Source organism: Rhinatrema bivittatum, chromosome 8 (assembly GCF_901001135.1).
Source record: "Rhinatrema bivittatum chromosome 8, aRhiBiv1.1, whole genome shotgun sequence".
Classification (NCBI taxonomy): Eukaryota; Metazoa; Chordata; class Amphibia; order Gymnophiona; family Rhinatrematidae; genus Rhinatrema; species Rhinatrema bivittatum.
This window is the reverse complement of record NC_042622.1, coordinates 153,372,161-153,394,223: the sequence shown is the minus strand read 5'-3', so window position 1 is coordinate 153,394,223 and position 22,063 is coordinate 153,372,161. Positions and strand designations below refer to the sequence as shown.

Sequence of the window (22,063 nt, the reverse complement as noted above, 5' to 3'; positions counted from 1 at the left end):
AGGAATTATTAGGATAGGAAAATTGAATAAGACAGCAAATGTCATAATGTCCCTGTATTGCTCCACGGTGAGGCCACACTTAGGGGGTAATTTTCAAAGGATTTACATATGTAAATGTAACTACTATTGTAGCAATTTTCAAAAGTCATTTACCCACCTAAAGTACACTTATATGAGTAAATTCTATGGACAATTCAATGACATAGCAATTTTCAAAAGCCCACTCACATGGGTAAAGTGCATGTACACATGTAAAACCCATTTTTAAATATGTAAATGCTTTTGAAAATCAGGCCCTTCGAGTACTGTGTGCAGATCTTATATCTCAAAAAAGATATAGTTGCATTGGAAAAGGTAAAGAGTAGTACTATGAAAATGATAAAGGTGATGGAATGGCTCCCTTACAAGGAAAGGCTAAAGAGGCTGGGTTTGTTCAACTGGAGAAAAGACATCCAAGGGGGATATGATAAAGGTCTATAAAACAATGAGAGGAATAGAATGGGTAAATGTAAATCAGTTATTTACTCTTTCAAAAAAATACAAAAAGACAACAGGACACTTCACGAAGTTAGTAAGTAGCACATTCAAAACAAACAAAAAAAAAACTTTTTTCACTCACACAATTAAGTTCTAGAATTCATTACCAGAAGATGAGGTTAAGGAAATTAGCTTAGAGGTAGATTTTAAGAGCGTTGCTTGTGCAAAAATGGCCACATATGCCATGTATGTTGGCCACGCACGAGCAACGCAAATTTTAAGAAACCAGGAAGGGCACCCGTACATGCATGACTGACGCGCGTAACCACTAATTTTTCACAGGCAACGTGCATAGATACTCTATTTATATACCACTCTAGAGGGGCACTTTGAATCGAGGTGGGTTGGGTTTAGGGGGGTGTTACAGACACATTCAGAGCAAAGAATTATAGTCCTTATAAGTGATGAAAAGTCTAACAAGAGGAGTTGATTTGTACACTGCAGTGGTAGCTGTAGTGAATAAATTTACTCCATTTCATCACTTATAAAGACTATAATTTTTACTGACGTCAATTTTACCTTGAATACCTCTGAATGTGTCTGTAACACCCCCCCTAACCCACTTCCCAAAAACCCACATCGATTCAAAGTGCCCCTCTAGAGCGGCACATATATAGACAGTATTAGACGGACTCTATACAGAGGCTCTCTCTTTCTCTCCCCCCTCCCCCACAAGATTACATGTGTAAAGGCTGTAGAAGTACATGCAGCATCAGTATTTTAAATGCTACGTGCGTACTTTATAAAATGAGGCGTATTTTTGCTCGCACTGCAATATGTGCGTTTATGGCGCATGCACATTCTTTTAAAAATTTACCTGTTAGCTGGGTTTAAAAAAGGTTTAGACAAATTCCTGGAGGAGAAGTCAATATACTGTTACTAACCAAGTGGACTTAAGAAATAGCCACTATTTAATCACTGGACGATAACAGCATGGGATCTATTTACTCTCTGGGGTCTTGCAGTACTTGTGACCTGAATTGGCCACTGTTGGAAACAAGATACTGGGCTTCATGGACCCTTGGTATGATCCAGTATGGCAAGTTTTTACGTTCTTATGTTCTAATATGAGAGCCCCCAGACTGCTTTTAATTATAAGCAAAAAGGAGCAGCTGCCCTGGGCCTGCATAGCAAGTAGCACACACTGCAAGGCCATTCACACTGCGCTTGCACCAGCTGACTGAGCTGGAATGAGGGAGCCTCATACTATGTTTGAATGCATGTGGCAGCATGGAGGAGGAGGAAAACTTCAGCAGCAGGCCAGCAGCGTCAGATTAACAGAACAGATAGTTAAAGGTTGGCAGGGGCCAGCCGGGAGGGGGGGGGGGGGGGGGGAGGGAGGGAAGAAAAGAGGAGAGTGCTGGAATTGGAGAGGGGAGGAAGGATGGCAGGCAATATGAAAAAAATAGAGAGCCAAACTTTCAAAACTCTCCAACATATACCATTTGCATGAATAAGCGGGCGCTTGGAGATTTATGCTAATATTTTATACACTGTGTGACAAGAGCTACACAGTTTATTAAAAAAAACCCCAAAACAAAACATGGTTTTCTGCTCTGAAAGAATGCATCTATGTTTCAGTGCATTCTCTGTTAATTGTGAACCGGAGTGATATGTATTGTATACAGGAACTTCCGGTATATAAAAACCTAAAAATAAATAAATAAATTCATATATTTCTAATGCAGGAACACATATGCTTTCTCTACCCGTTTTATATGGTAATTACAAACATATTTTAAGTATGTAATAATTATAATAATGCACATGTAATAAATTTGCTCTAAAGTGGGAAGAAGTCAAAGGTTAGTTAAGTGCTAGCTCAGCAGCTACTATGGCTGACTCGTTTCATGAGTGATTATCAGAAACCTTAAAGGAGGAAGCACCTCTAAAGACTAACTCATCGCACCGTGAGACATTTCTTATGTGTTCCATGGTTTACCTCTAGATTAATTCAATTGAGATCAATGAGGAGTGCAGAATGTTCTTGGAGGAGCATAAATTATAATTTATATAAAAGTTACAGAGCTACTTATAGGTCTGAGTTTATGAAGCATAACGTCCCCAAGTTTGGTGCTTTGTTCTTCACTTTGGGGTGGTACTGGTCCGGGATCAGTCTGGACAGGGAGGAAGAATAATCTTCCGGGGCCCTCTGGGGTGTCTATCCATTTTTTTACTCTTAATGCTCACACTGAAGGTAGAGGACCTCCAACAGGTGCCAAACAGTTCAGAGAAGGAGCAATGAAGGCAACAACAACAAGAAGGGTAGAAGAATCAGGAAAAACACTATCAGGAGTTCATGAATAGTGTTGTTCCAATAAAATAGACTTTACTGCAACTTAAATAAAACAATCCAAACCAAAAATAAAGAAGAGCATCAAAAATATAATGGCAATGGAGATGAATGTTAATTTGTCCTCTCACACTTCTCTTGCACCATTACCCATAGAGAAAAACTGTTCCCATGCAAGGTGGGTAAACTGGAATTGGGTTCAGGCATAAAGTCAATCTGCAGATAGAAGAAAATCCCCAAGCACAAAACCTGCAGGACAACTGTCCCCACATACAAAAACATCCAACTGCAATTGGTCCAAGTTTTAAATTTTCTTCAAACTGGATAAACAATCACTATCTCAATGGATTTGCCCTTTGAGTCCTTGTATCAAAAGGTATCAAAATCTTCTTACCCTTGCTTCTTCAGATCACTCAAGCAATCAGACTTGCTCCAATCCTCTGGGATCCCGGGGATATGCCCTTCCCTTCATGCTGGTCAAGTCAAAGTCCAAAAAAATCCTTTAATCCAAACTCTTCCAATATCAAAATGCAAAAGTGATGAGCAAAGACCCATCCCAAAAGTACTCGGCACTCTCCCTTCTGAGACCCTATGGAAAGTCCCAAAACATCTCTCTCCTTCTCCTAGATCCTGGGAGGATCCACAGCTCTCCCCAAAAGTATTTGAAATCCAGCATGGGGGGGGGGGATGAAATATCAAAATACCAATTCCTTTGCTCTTAAATTCTAGGAGGATCTCTATCTGCTTTCCAGTGGCTCCTTAAGCTGCGCCTAACCCTCTGAAGTTCTGAGCATGCTCCTGGGAAATATATACCCCCCAAAAAAAAGGTAGGGTCATCACATAGGGAGGAATCAAAGTACAAAACTCCTCCTATAGGTACTGAATTTTCACATTAAAAGGGCAATATTAGTAACGGCTTGGACTCCCGGTCACAATCAGAAAGAATATTGTACTGCACAGTTGTGTGTTTCTTTAAACTGCCCCTGTGAGTTGTGTGCTCTTGTAAATCACCTGACCGAAGTTCTGGAAAATGTAATGGAAGACAAGGTCGATTGTGCCGAAGACTCCCAATTTTGGGATGAGAAAATGTTAAAAATTGTGTCCGCTACTTCAGCAGAGATTCTAGAAGCCACTAGTCCTGGTTTTGTTGCATCAGGTTTGACTAAGTGGACTTCTTTTAATGTTAAGGCTACTATGGAGAAAGAAGCGGTAATGAATGAATTGAAGATGTCTCATAGCCCTATAGATGCTTGCCCTTTCTGGTTTTTAAAACAACCTTTGAGATTCATTTGTTGATGTTTTATCTAGACTCTCTTTGAGAGTAGGGCATTTTCCAAATTGTTTTAAAAAGCAATAGCGCACCCGATACTAATGGGGTCTAGCAATTCTTTAGCCCATACTAATCAGGCTAATTATCACCCTATATCTGTCTTGCCTTCTGTAGGGAAACTGATTAAGAAATAGCTTTGAATAAACTTACTACTTTCTTATAAAGGACCAACTTTTCTGGTAGGCAATACTATTCTTAATACCTACCAGAGTGGTTTTCATCAAGGACCCAGTACCAAGACAGTTTTCATTTCAGTCACGGGTTTTATTCTTCTTGTGTTAGATAAAAATCATCAGGCGATTCTGGCTTTTCTTGACACGTCAGCAGCTTTGACTCTGTTTCTCATGCAATATTATTGACTAGGCTCGCTGAGATTGGGATTGGAGGGAAAGAAGGAGAATGGTTCTCTTTCTTTTTGAAGGGTCGCTCTTGATAAATCTGACTGGCTGCCTTTACAACCTGGTATCCCATAAGCGTCCTGTTTATTTGCAATGTTGTTTAACATTTATCTCCTCCCTTTATATGTTTTGTTAGAAAAGATGAATGTCTTCCCTTGTTATGCTGATGACTTATAGCTCTTATTTCCAGTGTCAGTGCTCAGGAGATTGCTAAAATCTTAAATGATACTATTATATGGATGCATCAGAATGGTTTATTGGTAAATGTTAAAAAAAAAAACCAAAACAAAATTGATACCATTTGCAGACACAGTGGGCACAATCCCCCTGATTTCTCTTCAAGTTGGGGGGTGACTGATATTACAGTGGTACAGCCAGCTTATGATCTAGGGTGTGGTAGCTTGAATGATAGGGGGCTTGATAACAACCAGGAGGCAGACTGGCTGTTCCTTAAGTGCACTTTGGGGTAGATTTTAAAAGAAGCGCGATCAGCCTACTTTTGCTTGCGCATCAGACTCAAGCAAAAGTACGCTGGATTTTAGTAGATACGCGCGGAGCCGCGCGTATCCACTAAAATCCTGGGTCGGCGCGCGCAAGGCTATCGATTTTGTATAGCCTGCGCGCGCCGAGCCGCGCTGCCTCCCCCCGTTCCCTCCAAGGCCGCTCCGAAATCGGAGCGGCCTCGGAGGGAACTTTCCTTTGCCCTCCCCTCACCTTACCCTCCCTTCCCCTACCTAACCCACCTACCCGGCCCTGTCTACACCCCCCCCTTACCTTTGTCGGGGGATTTACGCCTCCCGGAGGGAGACGTAAATCCCCGCGCGCCAGCGGGCCTGCTGCGCGCCGGGCCACGACCTGGGGGCGGGTACGGAGGGCGCGGCCACGCCCCCGGGCCGTAGCCACGCCCCCGTACCCGCCCCCAAAACGCTACCGACACGCCCCCGGAACGCCGCGACGACCAGGCCCGCCCCCCGACACGCCCCCCTCCGAGAACCCCGGGACTTACGCGAGTCCCGGGGCTCTGCGCGCGCCGGGAGGCCTATGTAAAATAGGCTTCCCGGCGCGCAGGGCCCTGCTCGCGTAAATCCGCCCGGTTTTGGGCGGATTTACGCGAGCAGGGCTCTGAAAATCCGCCCCTTTATTTACAGTGAAACAAACTCAAAACTATTATGGCAGCACACCTTCACTTCAGGAATCAGAATAAGCGATATGACTCGCATTACTTCCGGTATCTCACAGTTCTTTAAACATAGGAGGTCCTTGCATGCGGTACCTCTTTCTCTATTTCCTGGGCCCCTCTAACTCCTCTCGGCCTCCCAACTTAATCCAGGCTAGAAGGAACTCCCCTGGACCAGAATCCCTTGCGGTGTTGGTCCTTAACAAGGACCGGGCCAGATATCCATGGCTGGTCCTTTAAGGTGGTTTGAGGAAGTTTCTTATAGGCTCCCTCATAGAAACATATAGAAACATAGAAATGACGGCAGAAGAAGACCGAATGGCCCATCCAGTCTGCCCAGCAAGCCTCACACATTTTTTCTCTCATTCTTATCTGTTTCTCTTAGCTCCTTGTTCTATTCCCCTTCCACCCCCACCATTAATGTAGAGAGCAGTGATGGAGCTGCATCCAAGTGAAATATCTAGCTTGATTAGTTAGGGGTAGTAGGGGCAGTAACCGCCGCGATAAGCAAGCTACACCCATGCTTATTTGTTTTACCTAGACTATGTTGTACAGCCCTTGTTGGGTTTTTTTTTTTTTTTCTCCCCTGCCGTTGAAGCAGAGAGCCATGCTGGATATGCGTGATGTATCAGTCATTCTCCCCTGCTGTTGAAGCAGAGAGCCATGCTGGATATGCATTGAAAGTGAAGTATCAGGCACATTTGGTTTGGGGTAGTAACCGTCGTAACAAGCCAGCTACTCCTCGCTTTGTGATTGCGAATCCTTTTTTTCTTCACCCCTGTCGTTGAAGCTATGCAGGATATGCGTGAAGCATCAGTTTTTTGTTTTTGTTTTTTTTTTCCCCTGCCGTTGAAGCAGAGAGCTATGCTGGAAATGCGTGATGTATCAGTCTTTCTCCCATGCCGATGAAGCAGAGAACCATGCTGGATATGCATGGAAAGTGAAGTATCAGGCACATTTGGTTTGGGGTAGTAACCGCCGTAACAAGCCAGCTACTCCCCGCTTTTTGAGTGCGAACCCTTTTTCTTCTCCCTTGCCGTTGTAGCAGAGAGCTCTGCTGGATGTGTGAAGTATCAGTTATTCTTCTCCCCTGTCATTGAAGCAGAGAGCTATGCTGTATATGCATTGAAAGTGAAGTATCAGGCATATTTGGTTTGGGGTAGTAACTGCCGTAACAAGCCAGCTACTCCCCTCTTTGTGAGTGCAAATCCTTTTTTCCATTACCTCTTGCTGTTGAAGCTTAGAGCGATGTAGGAGTCACAGTAAGCATGTGTATGTTTATTTAATAAGGGTATTGTGTCAATAGCCATCATTCTGGCGAGTCACCCACTCTTCATTGGCGGCCTCTTGACTTTATGGATCCGCAGTGTTTATCCCACGCCCCTTTGAAGTCTTTCACAGTTCTGGTCTTCACCACTTCCTCCGGAAGGGCATTCCAGGCATCCACCACCCTCTCCGTGAAGAAATACTTCCTGACATTGGTTCTGAATCTTCCTCCCTGGAGCCTCAAATCGTGACCCCTGGTTCTGCTGATTATTTTCCTACGGAAGAGGTTTGTCGTTGTTTTTGGATCATTAAAACCTTTCAAGTATCTGAAAGTCTGTATCATATCACCTCTGCTCCTCCTTTCCTCCAGGGTGTACATATTTAGATTCTTCAATCTCTCCTCGTACGTCATCCGATGAAGATCCTCCACCTTCCTGGTCGCCCTTCTCTGTACCGCTTCCATCTTGTCTTTGTCTTTTTGTAGATACAGTCTCCAGAACTGAACACAGTACTCCAGGTGAGGCCTCACCAAGGACCTGTACAAGGGAATAATCACTTCCCTTTTCTTACTCGATATTCCTCTCTCTATGCAGCCCAGCATTCTTCATCCCTCACATAGGGAACTTCTGGATTTACCATGTGATTGCAGTTGCAAGCTATTGTGCAGAAATATTTCTTTAAAGTTAAACTACATAGATTAAAATATGTGCTTGAAAAGAGCAACTTTAGGATTGTAATGCAGGCGTTTGTCTTGTCTTGTTTAGACTACTGCAAAGCCCTCTATATAGGACTTCTGAAGTGCTATGAGGACATGGCAGATCCTAATGAGTGCGGGTGCTCAGGTGATCTCTGGCTGCCTTTTGTTTGCTCAGTGTTGAAAGACCTATACTGGTTTCCAATTGAATCTCAGATTCAATTTTAAAATCTTGACATTCGTTCACTGAATTTTATATGGCGAGTATCCTGCATATATGAAAAGGGTGGTGCATTTGTACTGTCCACAATGAAACTTGAGTTCTGTGAGTCAACAACTGTTAACTATTCTGGGTAGCAAGGAGACATGCTTAAAGCAAATCCCTTTTATCATACCTGTTCACAAACAGCCCCAGGTCTATGGAATTCCATTCCTCTGGAACCGTTTATAATCGGGGATTATAAACGTTTTAGAAAAAGATTGAAGGCCTATTTGTTTAGTGATGCTTTTAAATGAAGTATTTGTATGAATTGTTATTTTAGTATAACTGTAATTAATGCTTATTTATGACCTTTTGTGATCCGCTCCAAATATTATTTTTGGTAAAGAACTGCAGAATATAAGCATTTGTAAATAAGATAAAGAAATAAATAACCAAAAATTAAATGCAGAGGCAAGTATTTTATAAAGTATAAAAGTACTCCACATCTGGAAATACTTACTTGCACACATAGTAGGAATTACCTGTTTGCAGATATCTTCACCAGTTCACCTAGACCTTTACCAGTTTAGCTAAATCCCCTGGCACTTCATCCTAAACCCTCAACAGTTCACCCAGCCCTGCCACCCAAAAGAGGCCGACAAAAGACAAATGGGATTTCAACTGCGTAAGTCAATTAGCAGATGTAAAAGTGTGCAGAGAGGTTTGATAATTAATGTATGTGCATATACTGCTTAAAAAACAGCAACTTGTGCACAGGGAGGTAACTTTTAAACAGCCGCGCGGGTGTACACGTATACGTGTAACCCGGCTTGCGCGGATACAGCCATTTTATAACATGCATACATGTTATAAAATCGGCTGTACGTACATGTGTGTGCACAAATGCTGCCTCTACCATGGAAGTGGGGGGAATTTAGTAGATCCGTGCGCTGACACAATTACCAGTTTCCCCAGTTCCCTCTGGTAAAGGATAGGTCTTCCTAACCCCTCCTAACTAGATAGCCGCCCTATTAGCCTCGACCCTTTAAACCCTGCTGACTAGCCCTGATTTTATTTTTAGAAATTTACACACCATCCCTAGCAGAAGTAAAGTCACGCAGTAGGGGACCTCGGTGCACATTTGTGAATTTAAAACACTCACGCGCATACTTCAGGTTACAGACCCAGAACGCCCATATCCCGCCCCTTTGTTGCCTTCCTGATTCGTGCGCATACTCATGCGCCTTTTGAAATATGCGCCTTGGCGCGACTTCTGTGTATATCTCCCGGCTTTGGCACATGTAGGGTTTTTCACATCTACTCGATCGTGCCAAACCCCACCAAAGAATGCCCCATTTTTCCCCGTTAATATTTATGCACAACACCACAAGCATGCACATACGAGCAAGATTTATAAAATAGGATACACATGCAAACATGCTAATTGTACACATGCAACCCCCTGCGTAACTCTCTGAAAGTCATTCTCAAAAGAAGGTCCATCCACAAAAAACTTTGCCCAGGTTAAAGTGGCCCTGCAGAACCCCAATATTTCATCACCATTGCATGCAAATGGATAAACACAGGGCTGAGAAAAAGTCTGTGAACCCAATGTATAATAATGAGAATTGCAAGCTCTTACCAAGATATCCTTGCTTAATTGAAACCAGTCTTCTTTATGCAATAAAAAGGGTCAACATTAAAAGTTCCATGTTGAGAGATAATAACGTACAAAGTAGGAGCAATAAGGCTAATTCAGAATCAGTATGTGTGAAATAGTAAGTGAACCCCTAATTTCCTTAGCACAATTAATTGGCTAATTAGAGTCAGCTGCTTCCATAATTGGATAACGAGTGCATCACCCTGCAAAGCAAACGCGTGCACAACGGAGTTTGAGAATAAAGTTCCAAAAGGTTCAGAGTTTGGTCATCATGCCACGATCAAAAGAAATTTCAGAGGACCTACCAGAAAAGAACTGTTGCTGTTCATCTGTCTGGACAGGGTTGCAAGATCATTTCTAAACATTTGGGGCTCCATCCACTGTCAGACAGACAGAAGTCAATATTCAGAGAAGGAGCAAGCAGACAACTTATATTGCTGAAGTTAGCCAGATAACATGCCTGGGATATTCAGCACAGCACTATGAATTATGCACTCCACTGACTATACACACATAAAGCTATCCTGCTTGCTTGGACTTTCTCTGGCTAACTCTAGGCCTGCCCTCTGGCAGTACTAAAATTAGCTGGATAAGCTATCTGAATATGTCCAATATTCAGAATTAGCTGTATAATTTATTCAGCCATTTATCATGCAAAAAATTCTGGTTTGGGGTTTTTTTGCGTAGTAAAAGCCCTAATGCAGGGATATTTGAACTGTCTTGCATTAAATGAGCCCTGGGACTGTGTATTAAAAGGAGCTCATTATCATGCAAACACACGCTAATGTGCTTATTCATACCCTAAACAACCTAAACTATGCAAATCAAATAACGGGGCTTGCCAAAAAAATTTGCAAGCCAGGTAATTTGAACTGAAGTTAGCTACAACTCCAGAGTTGTAATTATCTTACCCTGGGAGCCTCGGGACATTAACGCAAGCCCCAAGGCTCCCGAGACCCAGTCTTAAAGGGGTCACTTGCCCCAAGCAGGTCCCCAAACAGAAACTAGTTGAAACCCCTGGGGGTCTGCATAGAACCCCTGTCCCACCCTACCCTGGCTACCCTTGAAATCAGCCATTGTTGTCTAATTTTTTAAAAATAAATTACTTTATAAGAAGAAATGCAAGCCCCACACCAAATTTATTTATTTATTTATTTATTATTTTTATTATACCGAGTTTCATGATATGAATCACATCAACCCGGTTTACAATTAACAATGTGAATAACTGCAGAGAGTAACATGGTAGAAACATTTCCCAATTCGACATCAAATATAATAAGAAACTTAACAAATAAAAACATTGTAACAATATTTAGGATGTGAGGAAGTTACAAAAAACAAGGAAAAATAACTAGGATCTGAAAGGGGAGGAAATTAAAGAAAGAATATTAACATTTTAGCCAACTGTATCAATTAATAAATATGTATAAAATTATAAAATATAGATGGGTAGGAAAGATTGACCAAATATGAATTGTAGTGAAGTATAATAATATGTTGTTGTCACTGCGTGTGAAGTTAGTGGGTTTTTGTTACAGTTCACTAACTTTTGTGTTTATGCTGATGGGTGGAGAATTTAATCCAGATCTGGGAATGCTTTTTTATGTGAAGAGGAAATGCTTCCTCTTCACATAACAATTCCAGTCGTCCCCCCCCCCCCCAGCCCAGGAGGTGGGGGACCCCCTCCACCCACCCTTGCCCTCTCACAAGTGGCCCCACCTCAGTCCCTTCACCCAGAACCCTCCTTTATGTATAATATCCCTGGTAGTCTAGTGGAGCCCTGACCCCCACCTCTTTTCTTTGCCCACCCTGCAGACTCCCCTTACCTAAAATGACTCTCTGTAGTCTAGTGGGGCTCCGGAGAAGCCCCTAGCTCTGGGCCCAGGCTGCGACCATTTTCAAAAATGGTGCCACCTGGCCTTTACCCACTGGACCACCAGGGATCTTGTTATGTGTAAGGTAGGGGTCTAGTGGCATGGGGGATCCACTGGACACCCCAGGATCTTGCGTGGAAGAGGAAGTCCTGGGGATGGGGAGTGTCCCAGCCTCCTGGGGCCAGGTTTTTTTGTGTGAAGGGGAGGGTTGGGAGTTGCAGTCCTTCCTATAAAGTACTTCTTTTTTTTATTATTTCAAAGGTGGCTGGAGAGGGCAGTGGAACATGGAGTCTATGCAAACCCCAGGGGGTTTTGATTGATTCCAGGTGAGAGCCTACTCAGGCCCACCATTAGACTCTGTTTGGGGGGAGGGGGCTTTCATTACCCCAAGATTTTTACCTGTGGAAAAAGGTAAAAACTAAACACTGCCTTCTTTTTTTAATTTGTTTATTGAGAAAAGCACAAATGATAGAGAAACAGTAAACCAATAACAAAGCTAGATTCATACACAAATGGCCCAATGGCTAATTGTTGAAACCATAATCATTAAAGTTTAACTGGGCCTCCAAGAACTAACTGAACATCCGTCTGTTTCACTAACTGTGCCCTCTTTCTCTCCCCGTTTTATTTATCCCCTTATTTCCCCCGCCCCACCCCAGCCCAAAATGACATCAGTCAGGGATAGATATTACAGAGCTATCTTTCCTTAGGCCCCCAGAGCTATTCCAGCCCCCGATAAATTAACCCCAGCAAGCGCCAAGAAAGGGGGAGAACCCCCAATTGAGTACAAGTACTCGGCAGCTATTCCCCCCCTAGCCTATTTAATTGCTCCCATGACTCCACTAAACCTGGGCAAGATACCTGTTCAATGGGGACCAAATTCTGAAAAACTTGGAGAGAGAACCACGCCTAAATGCCGTCAGCTGTTCCATATGGCTTATCTGTCTCAATTTAGTGTACAGCTGGGATAAACCCGGTGGGTCCACATCCTTCCAATGCGCTGCGACCAACAAACGTGCTGCCGACACAATAAAGGCAAACCTTTGGTGTGGTTCTTCCTCCAAGGCCGGATAGGGAATCCCCAGTAGCCAATAATCGGCCTGCAATGGGATCTGAACCCCCAAGACCGAGCCTACCTAAACACTGCCTTCTAATGTAAGAACCTCATCCTGATTGTCAAGCATGGTGGTGGATATATTGTGGTGTGAGGCTGCTTTGCTGCATCATGATCTGGATGGCTTGCCATCATTTATGGGACTATGAACTCTGCTTTATATCAGAAATTCTAGAGAAGAATATCTGGCCATCCATCCATGATCTGAATCTAAGCCAAAAGTGGGTCAATGCAGCAAGCCAATGAACCTGAGCATTCAAGTAAATCTACTACTGGATAGCCGAAGAAGAGATTTTGTGTTTTGAATTGGCTATGTCAAAGTCCTGACTTAAAACCTATTGAAATGTTGTGGCAAGGTTTGAAGCAAACTATTCATACAGGGAAGCCCTCAAACGTCAAAGAGTTAAAACAAATGCGAGAGACTGGTCAACAGTAACAGGAAACGTTTAGTTGATGTTATTGCTGCGCAACGACATGTCACCAATTACTGAATGAAGGGTTCACATACTTTTTCATACAAGGACACATTATTCAATCTTTATATTCTACTAAGTGACTGAAGGTGTGTACCCAAATGACATCTGTGACAGTGTATCATGTGGGTCTATAGTACTGAACTTCTATAGCAGGGCTTCCCAAACCTGTCCTGGGACCTCACAGCCAGTTGGGTTTTCAGGATATCCACAATGAATATTCATGAGACATATTTGCATACCATGGAGACTAGGTATATGCAAATTTATCTCATGCATATTCATTGTGGATATCTTGAAAACCCGACTGGCTGTGGGGTCCCCAGGACAGGTTTGGGAAGCCCTGCTCTATAGCCTAGGTTTCTTTCACATTCACTGAGAAGGATCATTTCCTTTGCTTGATTTATTAAACTAGTTTAAAAAAAACCAACATTGCTACCTGAGTCATCTCTTCACCTCCGTATAAAGTGATTGATAGTATTTGTATTGTCCCCTTATTTTGGTTAAAAAGGAGAGAAAGGAAAATGTGTGCATGCTGCACAGCTAAGACTGTTCAAAGCTTCATGATATGGTGTCCTCTTGACTTGTTCTCTTATCTTGGCTACCAGGGGAGATAAAAAGAAACATGTATAGAACCTAGTTCATATATTTTCATTAAAGAAGAAAAGGATTCACAGCAAAGTCAAAGACAGCCTCAATGGCGCCTTTGTTAAGTTGACTGCAAGATTTTTTCCTGGTTGGAGTCTGCAGAGCATCCAGAGTTACCAAGATGATTTCTGCAGGACTTCTTTCCACAGGGGAGAAACTGCAACTCGTAAGTTCTCCTGATGGCCACATTGTAAGAAAATCCCTCATACAAATAAAGAACTGACAAGTCTCTGTATTCCCAAGGACTTATTTTACTGTGAAAGTCTTTGAACAACAATGATGTGCCATTAGATACAAAAAGAAGTGGTCCCATCCGTACCGGATCATGGACGTCTGTTGCTCACATACCACCCCAGCCCCCTTATTTGCAGAAAGCAGAGATCTAAGCAGGTGCAGACACCCGGTTACTCCGCATTGAATTATCCGGTTAATTGCCAGCTATCTGACTTGCTGCTTGGATTCCAAGAACACTCTTCAGTCTCTGAAGACCTGCGCTGGCCATCTCCCAGAGATCTCCTCAAATGGTCTCTAATCAGACTACATAGTTTGCATTGTGCTAAACCAACTCCTCCCAACACTTTTGGTTAAAGCATTGCCAGTTTTCCTGCCTCCTCCCTGAGATTATATTGCATAGGTGGTGTTCTCAATCACAGCACTCCAAAAATCTCCCTCTGCACCTATTTTCTAGAAAGAAAGAGAGTTCCTTGCCCTCCTTGCTCCCTTTTGTAGAGGGTGAGCCATAGATTTGCTCCTGCTCCTTTCTCCCTCTCTAGCAGCAAGCAAAAGACCCTGCTCTTCTCAGGGGGTCTCTATGCTCTCATCTCGTGGATTAGACCTTTTGCTAAAAGAGAAACAGCACCCTGAACCACACCATCTCATGCCCAGGTCACATCTAGTAAGGACAAGGGGTCCTTGCATTGAATGAGGACTCTGAAGAGGCCAGATGCAGCATTTGTACTACAAAGCTTCCACTTTTAAGTGTCAGTGACCCAAAACCTGTGCACGGTTTCAAGGCACCATTTAAAACAGAAACAATTACATTTTGTGGGTCATCAACACCTCCCAGGCAAACCCAGAGAAAACAGAAAGGGCTGCATGTGTAAAAAAATAACACACACACACACAATAGAGGGGACCCAAATAACAACAAAAACCAAAATGGGTCAGCAGTAATGTCTCCAAAAAATAGTGAGTGAATTAGGGTATCAGCCTACTGGCAGTGCGTCCTGCTGTGGTAGCTGATCATTGGTTTTAGATGCCTTGAAAACATTAAAAATAAAAAAAGAGAAATTGGAGGTGTTAAGGTGGATGATTGAACTGACCAGGTGGTCCTAGTCTACCACAGCAGGACGCACTGCCAGGCTTGCTGACACCTTACTTCACTCGCTATTTTGAGACATTACTACTCACCAATTTCGGTTTTTGATTGTTATTTGGGTCCCCTCTATTGTGTTTTTTTTCTGTGAATATTTTAGGGTTTCCTTTTGACTGTTTTTTGTTTTTTTTTAAATTAAAGAAAAAAGAAACAGAATAGTTTCAGCTCCGTCCAGTTGTTAATGCAGTTTATTATTTAGCCAGGAAGAAGCTATTGTGAGGCGTTGTTGTGCGAGAGGCTGGAGTGCCTCAAGCAGGTCTGGTTTTCAGGATATTCACATGAATACCCATGAGATATCTGCAGACAATGGAGACCGTGCATGCAGATCTCTCTCATGCATATTCATTGTGGGTCCCCTGAAAGCCAGATCTACTTTTGGTATTCCAGGACCAGTGTTGCCTGCCCCTGATCCATGCTAACAAACTAGGAACTGTTTCACCAAGGCTCCTCTCCTATCCTGTGTCTATGCGAAGAGAGTGAATCAGGCACCAGGTGTAAATATTCTTGAACTGTTATTAGCCAGGGCTGGAAATATATTTAGAAAATATAGAAGTCAGTCAAAAATGTTTAATATTTCTATTCCAACTTTCGCAGCTGGTCAGCTGCTTCCAAGGGGTTCAAACATTTTTGCTAACAATTAATGATTGCTGTAACTCTTTATTAATCGGACTTGCCTCCTCCATAATATGAGCCCTACAAGTTCCTCAGAACTCTGTGGCTCATTTGGTATTGGGTAGACAAACACTGGGAGCATGTTTCACCAGGACTGCAAAAACTGCAATATCCTATTGACTTGAGGCAATTTTATATGGGTAAAGTGCATTTACAACGTGCAAAACCCAATTTTCAGCACGTAAATGCTCTTTAAAATTCCCCACCAATTTAAATGCGAAGGTAAACATATGAACCTGCAACTGCTTTCTATAAATCTTAATATCATCCATTGCTCGCAAAGGTTGCGGCAGTGCATTCCATTATAGGCCCAATTGTATAAAATGCCCACGAGCGTCTTTTCTGTAACAGAGTAGCTTTAATTGTTGAATCGCTACCTTTACACATATAACTCCTTTTAAAAATTACCTTTTAAGGAGGACATTTTCAAAGGAGTTACACGAGTAAATGTAACTTACTACTGTAGCAATTTTAAAAAGCCATTTACATGCATAAAGTGCACTAACACTTGAATATCCCATGGACAATTCAATAGTATATATTGCAGCAATTTTCAAAAGCTCACTTACATGGGTAAAGTCCATTTACAAATTTAAAACCCAATTTTAAGCATTTAAATGCTTTTTAAAATCAGGCCTTTAGAAAGTAGGTAAAGGATCAATGTGGTTGATGGCTGAGAACTATTGTTTTAAGCCCTGTTTTGTTGTTTATGTTTTATGAGAGTGTGTTTAAATAATGTTTAATATGTTTAACCATATTGTATTGTTTGTGCTAAACCAGTGTTTCCCAACCCTGTCCTGGGGACCCTCCCAGCCAGTCAGGTTATCAGGATATCCACAATGAATAAAATTTGCATGTTATGGAGGCAGTGCATGCAAATTTTTCTCTCATGCATATTTCATTGTGAATATCCTGAAAACCCGACTGGCTGGGGGTCCCAGTACAGGGTTGGGAACCACTGCACTATAAAAGGATTACAATTTAAAACAGAGTTTCAATATAGGTGGAATATAAGCATTTTTTAAATAAAGTAGATTATGGTGTGGTAAATTACATCAAAGGCTAGGAGTATTACATTATGAAGGGTTATACTGAGGAGACAGAATTTTTTCCTTATTTTTCTCACTTTTCACTTGTTGCTGTTTTGCTTTTTTTTGTTTTGTTTTTTAGTTTAGATTTGTTTTTAGTTGTTGCTTTACTTTTTATTTGTTTTTCTTTTCTGAGTATTAGGTCCCTAGATGATACAGCTCCTGGTAATTTTTCAGCCCCCCCCCCCAATTTCTTGCTGCTGCTTAGGAGAACAATGTGCAGCAAAGTTTCTGAAATTCTGCAGCTTACATCATTTTTCATATTAAAAAATGTAAATGTTATTTTACATTGAAAGAATATAATGGTTTTCCAGACTTACTTGTCTGCCTGTATAATTCTTTTCTTCTTTCTTCATTTTTTTGGAGAAAAGGGATCTCCAGTATCAGTGAGGAAGTGGGGGGGGGGGGGGGAGGAGAGAAAGTGATATGGAACAGTGATGCTCAACCCAATCTTCCTGACATTCCTAGCCAGACAAGTTTTCAGGAAATCCACAATGAATATGTATGAGAGTCACATTCACAAGCATGCAAATCTCATGCATATTCATTGTGGATAGCATGAAACCTTGAGTGGCTAGGTCCATCCTGAGGACTGGGTTGGGGACCTTGCATTACTGTAATACATGGTGGTTCTACCTCCAGAGCCGCCAGAGAACTGCTAATGGGGAGCGTGAAGTAGCTGAGGTGCTGTGAAGTCAGGGAGTCCTTCTTAGGTTTGCTTCCTTAACAAGGACTCTGCTAGTGTTTTTGCTGCTCTTTGTGAACAAGTACTGTGCTGCCCCCTCCCTCATTCTGGGTTGTTTTTTTTAAACACAGAATTTGTGTTTTTCCAGTAACTAAAACACAATAGAAACTATCGCTCTCATGCTCTGTCCCAGGCCCCTTTTCCCCACAAAAAAAAAGCCCTGCTCCCTCTGCTAATCCAAACTTTCAAAACTGACGCACCCTCCTCAACCTATCTTACCGGTACTCATCCACAGGTCCAAAATTCCTAAGGCATGCAGAAGTGATCTCCACCTGTCGGTATGTAAAGATCATGTACATACAGTAACATAGTAATGATGGCAGAAAAGGACCAAATGATCCAGCAAGCTTCTTATAGTAATATCTGCTCTTCTCAAGGGTAGTCCGTGCAGTTACTTCCAAGCCTTATGATAAGGATAACAATACTTGCAATCATAAACAAAGCAACTGTCAAACCCATAAAAAAATGATTGCTAGCAACATTTTTACTGGGTGAGGAGCCTTCTTGAAAATTCAAGCAATGCTGCTTGACTTGCTTTGCTTTTGGTCTTGGCCTTAGAAGCAGTCCTGTGCTTTTTCTGTTATGTCTGCAAGTCAGTACTTGTGACTAGGCGCCCTGCTTGCCCTCCAGGGAGAGCTAGAAGCAAACCCAGACAACAAAGGCCCCGGAGAGACAGATGGGAAACTACATTTCCCAGGCTCAGAGAGATCAATGGGCTGGAGGAGAGAGGACTGGCCTCCACTGGGGGATTGGATACACATGGGTGAGCCTGAGTAGGGACGAGGGAGTACACAGGGACGTTGGTGAGATTAAATTGCCGATCAGCCACACGGAGGGGGAGGAGAACATGGAGGTAGATTGCCAGGAAACAGAAACCCAGATGGAGATGGGAGTGGACTAAGAGTATGGTACTTTGACTTTTTTTCCCCCCTTAGCTTTGTGTTTGAGGACGGGGAAGGCTGTTACCTGAAAGCACAACCGTAGGGAGTAGAGCAGGAGTCGGGCTACAGCTCAAGAAGCCTTCTAAAGGTGTTTTGGGCGCAGAGACTTTTTTCTCCCTATGGCTCATGTGGACAAACTTAAGTTTGCTTGTGAGGGTATTTTTTTGTAAAAAAAAAAAAAAAAGAGAGAGTGTGAGCAAGCTAAAGTCTGCAAATAGGGCTCCTGATCTGTGGACTAGCGAGCATTTACTATGGGGGTTGTGACTTTTGCAGACAAGGAGAAACCTTGTTCCTTCAGTGACTTATTGAAAGAACAATAAACTAAAGAAACCTTGTGTTACTGTTATGGGTGATCCCCCCCCCCCCCCCGGATGGTACCATGGGAGAACTGCTACCCGGGGAGCCTCACTGGAGCAGATTACTCACTAAGCAGCCTGGTTCTTCCCCGCCCGGACCCCAAGAACACTGTTGTGGGTAGGATTGCCAACTGGCTCCAGATTTTCAGGACAGGTTGATCCAGTCCTGGTTTTACCCCCATTGCATGCTGGGATTTATTCTGATTTCCTTATTGCATTCCCTAAGAAAAGCAAGACTATAAAGTACCTGCATGCAGGTGAGTAAAACCAGGACTGGATCAATCTGTCCTGAAAATCTGGAGCCAGTTGGCAACCCTAGTTGTGGGAGAATACTGCAGAGTAGAACTGCCTGTAGAAGCCTGGGGTGTCTACAGCAAAGGCTAAGCTCTCCCTCAGGTGACTACCCTGAGACAGTACCCCAGACCACAAAAGTCAGGACCCCTGTTGTCAGCTGAATACAATTCCCCCCTTTCCCCCCCCCCCCCTCCAAAGTGGAGAGCAGTGCCACCTAGGGTTTTCTGGGTGGCACTCCTGTGGTGCCACCCAGAAAACCTTGTGAGGCAGACCCTCCCAGTCTGGCCACTAGATGCCACTATCCCTGTCCTTATAATAAACTTAGAAAGGGAGCCATCCATACCCTTCAGTCCCATCTGATTGGGTGACTCAGTGCTATTTAGCCCAGCCATTTTAATACTCAAGGGGTTCAGTTAGAGAGAGCAGCTGCAGAGTAAGGATGTATTTTTTCCACACTCTGGTAGGGCCTCCCAGCCTTGCCCAAAGGAGTTTTCTTTTAGAAGAGACACCTCACTGTGCACTCCCTGCCAAAGGGTCCTTCATATTCTGATATACAGTGAGATAGACGTTTAAGCCCGATACCCTTTAGGGGCAAGGGGCGCTCTTCAGGGCACTAAAGACCTGTGAGCCTGCTCTGCTCCCTAGGTAGGCAAGCACCAGGGATGGATCCTGCTGCGGGAGACAGTGAGGGCAGAGAAGCTTTCTAGATTAAGAGTTAAAGCAATTTTGGAATTTAAGAGCAGTGTGGAGGTTTTTGGATGCCCCCTTCCCCCTCTGGGATTTCAGCACAGGAATAATAGCCTGGTCCCCAGATTTTTCCACAAGAGAAATCACCTGAATTAATAGCTAAGGAAAATGAACAACTGGACAAAAGGAAGAAAGGATAAGAGAAGGAGATCCCATCCGGATTTCCTCCCACAGAATCAGGACAGGCTGGGTGTCCACAGAAAAGATGAAGTCTAAAGGTAGGATTTTTGCAGGAAAAAGGGAACCCTCTCACTAGGAATCCACAGCACAGCCACTGGGAGAGTAAGTGCTTTTAACATCACCATGGGCTCTACCCAGAGGTTTGTAATAAGGACACCTACCCCACACAGAAAAAACCCTGTAACTACAGTCAGATGTACACTCATCATTTTGGACAATGGACTTTCTCTAAGAAATAGAGATACATTAAAACTTTATTTTAACACCCAGACCTGGTCCTGTCTGGAGTTCTTACAGCCTCTCACCCCATGAGAAGCACTTAAAGTACAGCCCACACACTGGCGACCTTCTTTCATCGTCTATGCCATAAGGGACAGCTTCCCCTTATTAAAAAAAAAAAAAGAGTGCCCCCTCACCCAGAGAGTAAGAGTTAGCATGGGACTGAATGGTAAGCTGGAGCAGACCCAGAAGATATAAATTTGATTGTGTGCCCTTGGGACTTAAAACAACCCACCAAGGGGTACACCTGCAAAAAAAAAAAAAAAAAAGACACCTGGAAACCATATGGTATTAGGCCTATCATAACATATTGGGTGTGGGTGTGGCCCTCAGACAGCCTTGAGTAAACTGAATGACAATAACTATATAATAAACTTCCCATACCAAAACAGTACTACCTGCCAGTACTAAGAAAAGACAACACTGCAAATATTACACCAGGCCCTAAAACACCTCCTATTCAGAAAACAGAACCAGGATGCAATAAATCCTTACACAGTAACTATACACTAGCAGAATACACCAGACACCTTAACACAAGACAGACCCTCACCAAATACAGAATAAAGAGCCTATAAAGTATAAATAGAAATGTGTAGACAGAAACTGAACAAGCCAGACTCTGTAAGGAATGCAGCAATGGAAAAACAGAAACATCACTAGTCCTCAAAAATCAAGAAATATAAATCAATCATACTAAATCATACTAATAAAAATTGTACATCACTTAGTGCTTTGTAAGAGATTAATACATTTTAAATAAAGATAAAAAGAATATTTCAAAAAAGAGCTGACAAATAGAATAACATCCATAATTAGAAACTTTACAGTTACGCTGTTTTACAATGTTATATGTAAGGGTTTCCGCCCATCTGTTACTGTTTAATTGTAAACCGATGCGATGTGTGAACGGTCATCGGTATAAAAGAGACTTTAAATAAATAAAAAATAAAAAAAAAATATGACTTTTTAAACAGCAATAAAATATTTCAAAATAGTAGGCACATTAAACATTCAATAATTAAAACTAATAAGGATGGAAAAATCCCCCACTTCCCATACCTGAACATTTTTTTTTATTATTTCCAGTCATCCTGAGCTTGTCGTTGATTCTAACACAAATACACACAACCATGGCAGACTCCCAATAACACACACCCCACTTAGGGAGATTCCCATTGACACCACATACACACAACCCAAGCAGGCTCCCTTCTCTCTCTTCCACAGGCAGAGTCCCTCTCTTACTCCTCCACTGCAGCTGCCATCCTGTGCCTCATTCATTGTGGGAGGAGGGTAGGAGTCTTTCCGCAGCTCCCTGCAGTATTCAAAACTTATTGTGTGCATCGTGAGATAAGCACAGAGGAAGTGCTAGCCCCACAAATTTTAAATATATTAAGGCTGGCACACAAGGAGAAGCCACAGAATGGGCTTCCTCTTCTTCTACTCCAGGTCGTCATGTCATGCATGTGCTGAGGTGCAACATGCGGGTCTCTCCCTTCTTCCTCCACTGGTAGGATGGGCTCCTGGGAATGGAAGGAGCTACTATGGTGATTAGGGAACTTAGTCAACTAGTAGTCAAGAAAATAAAAGCTGTAAACCATTTTTTTCACTGCATTACAGACAAGCTACAATTCTGAATTTTGGATTCTGTTAAAAGCAGGTCTGCACATTTCAGGAATGGATGAGTCTCTTTAGATTTTATCAAGGTTCATCC

At 42.7% G+C, this 22,063-nt stretch overlaps 1 protein-coding gene across 2 annotated transcripts in view; it reads right to left on the bottom strand.

Annotated features, from left to right (window-relative positions):
• OVOL1 (ovo like transcriptional repressor 1) overlaps positions 1-22,063 on the bottom strand; it is a 58,037-nt gene that overhangs the window by 19,038 nt on the left and 16,936 nt on the right. The window lies entirely within an intron of this gene.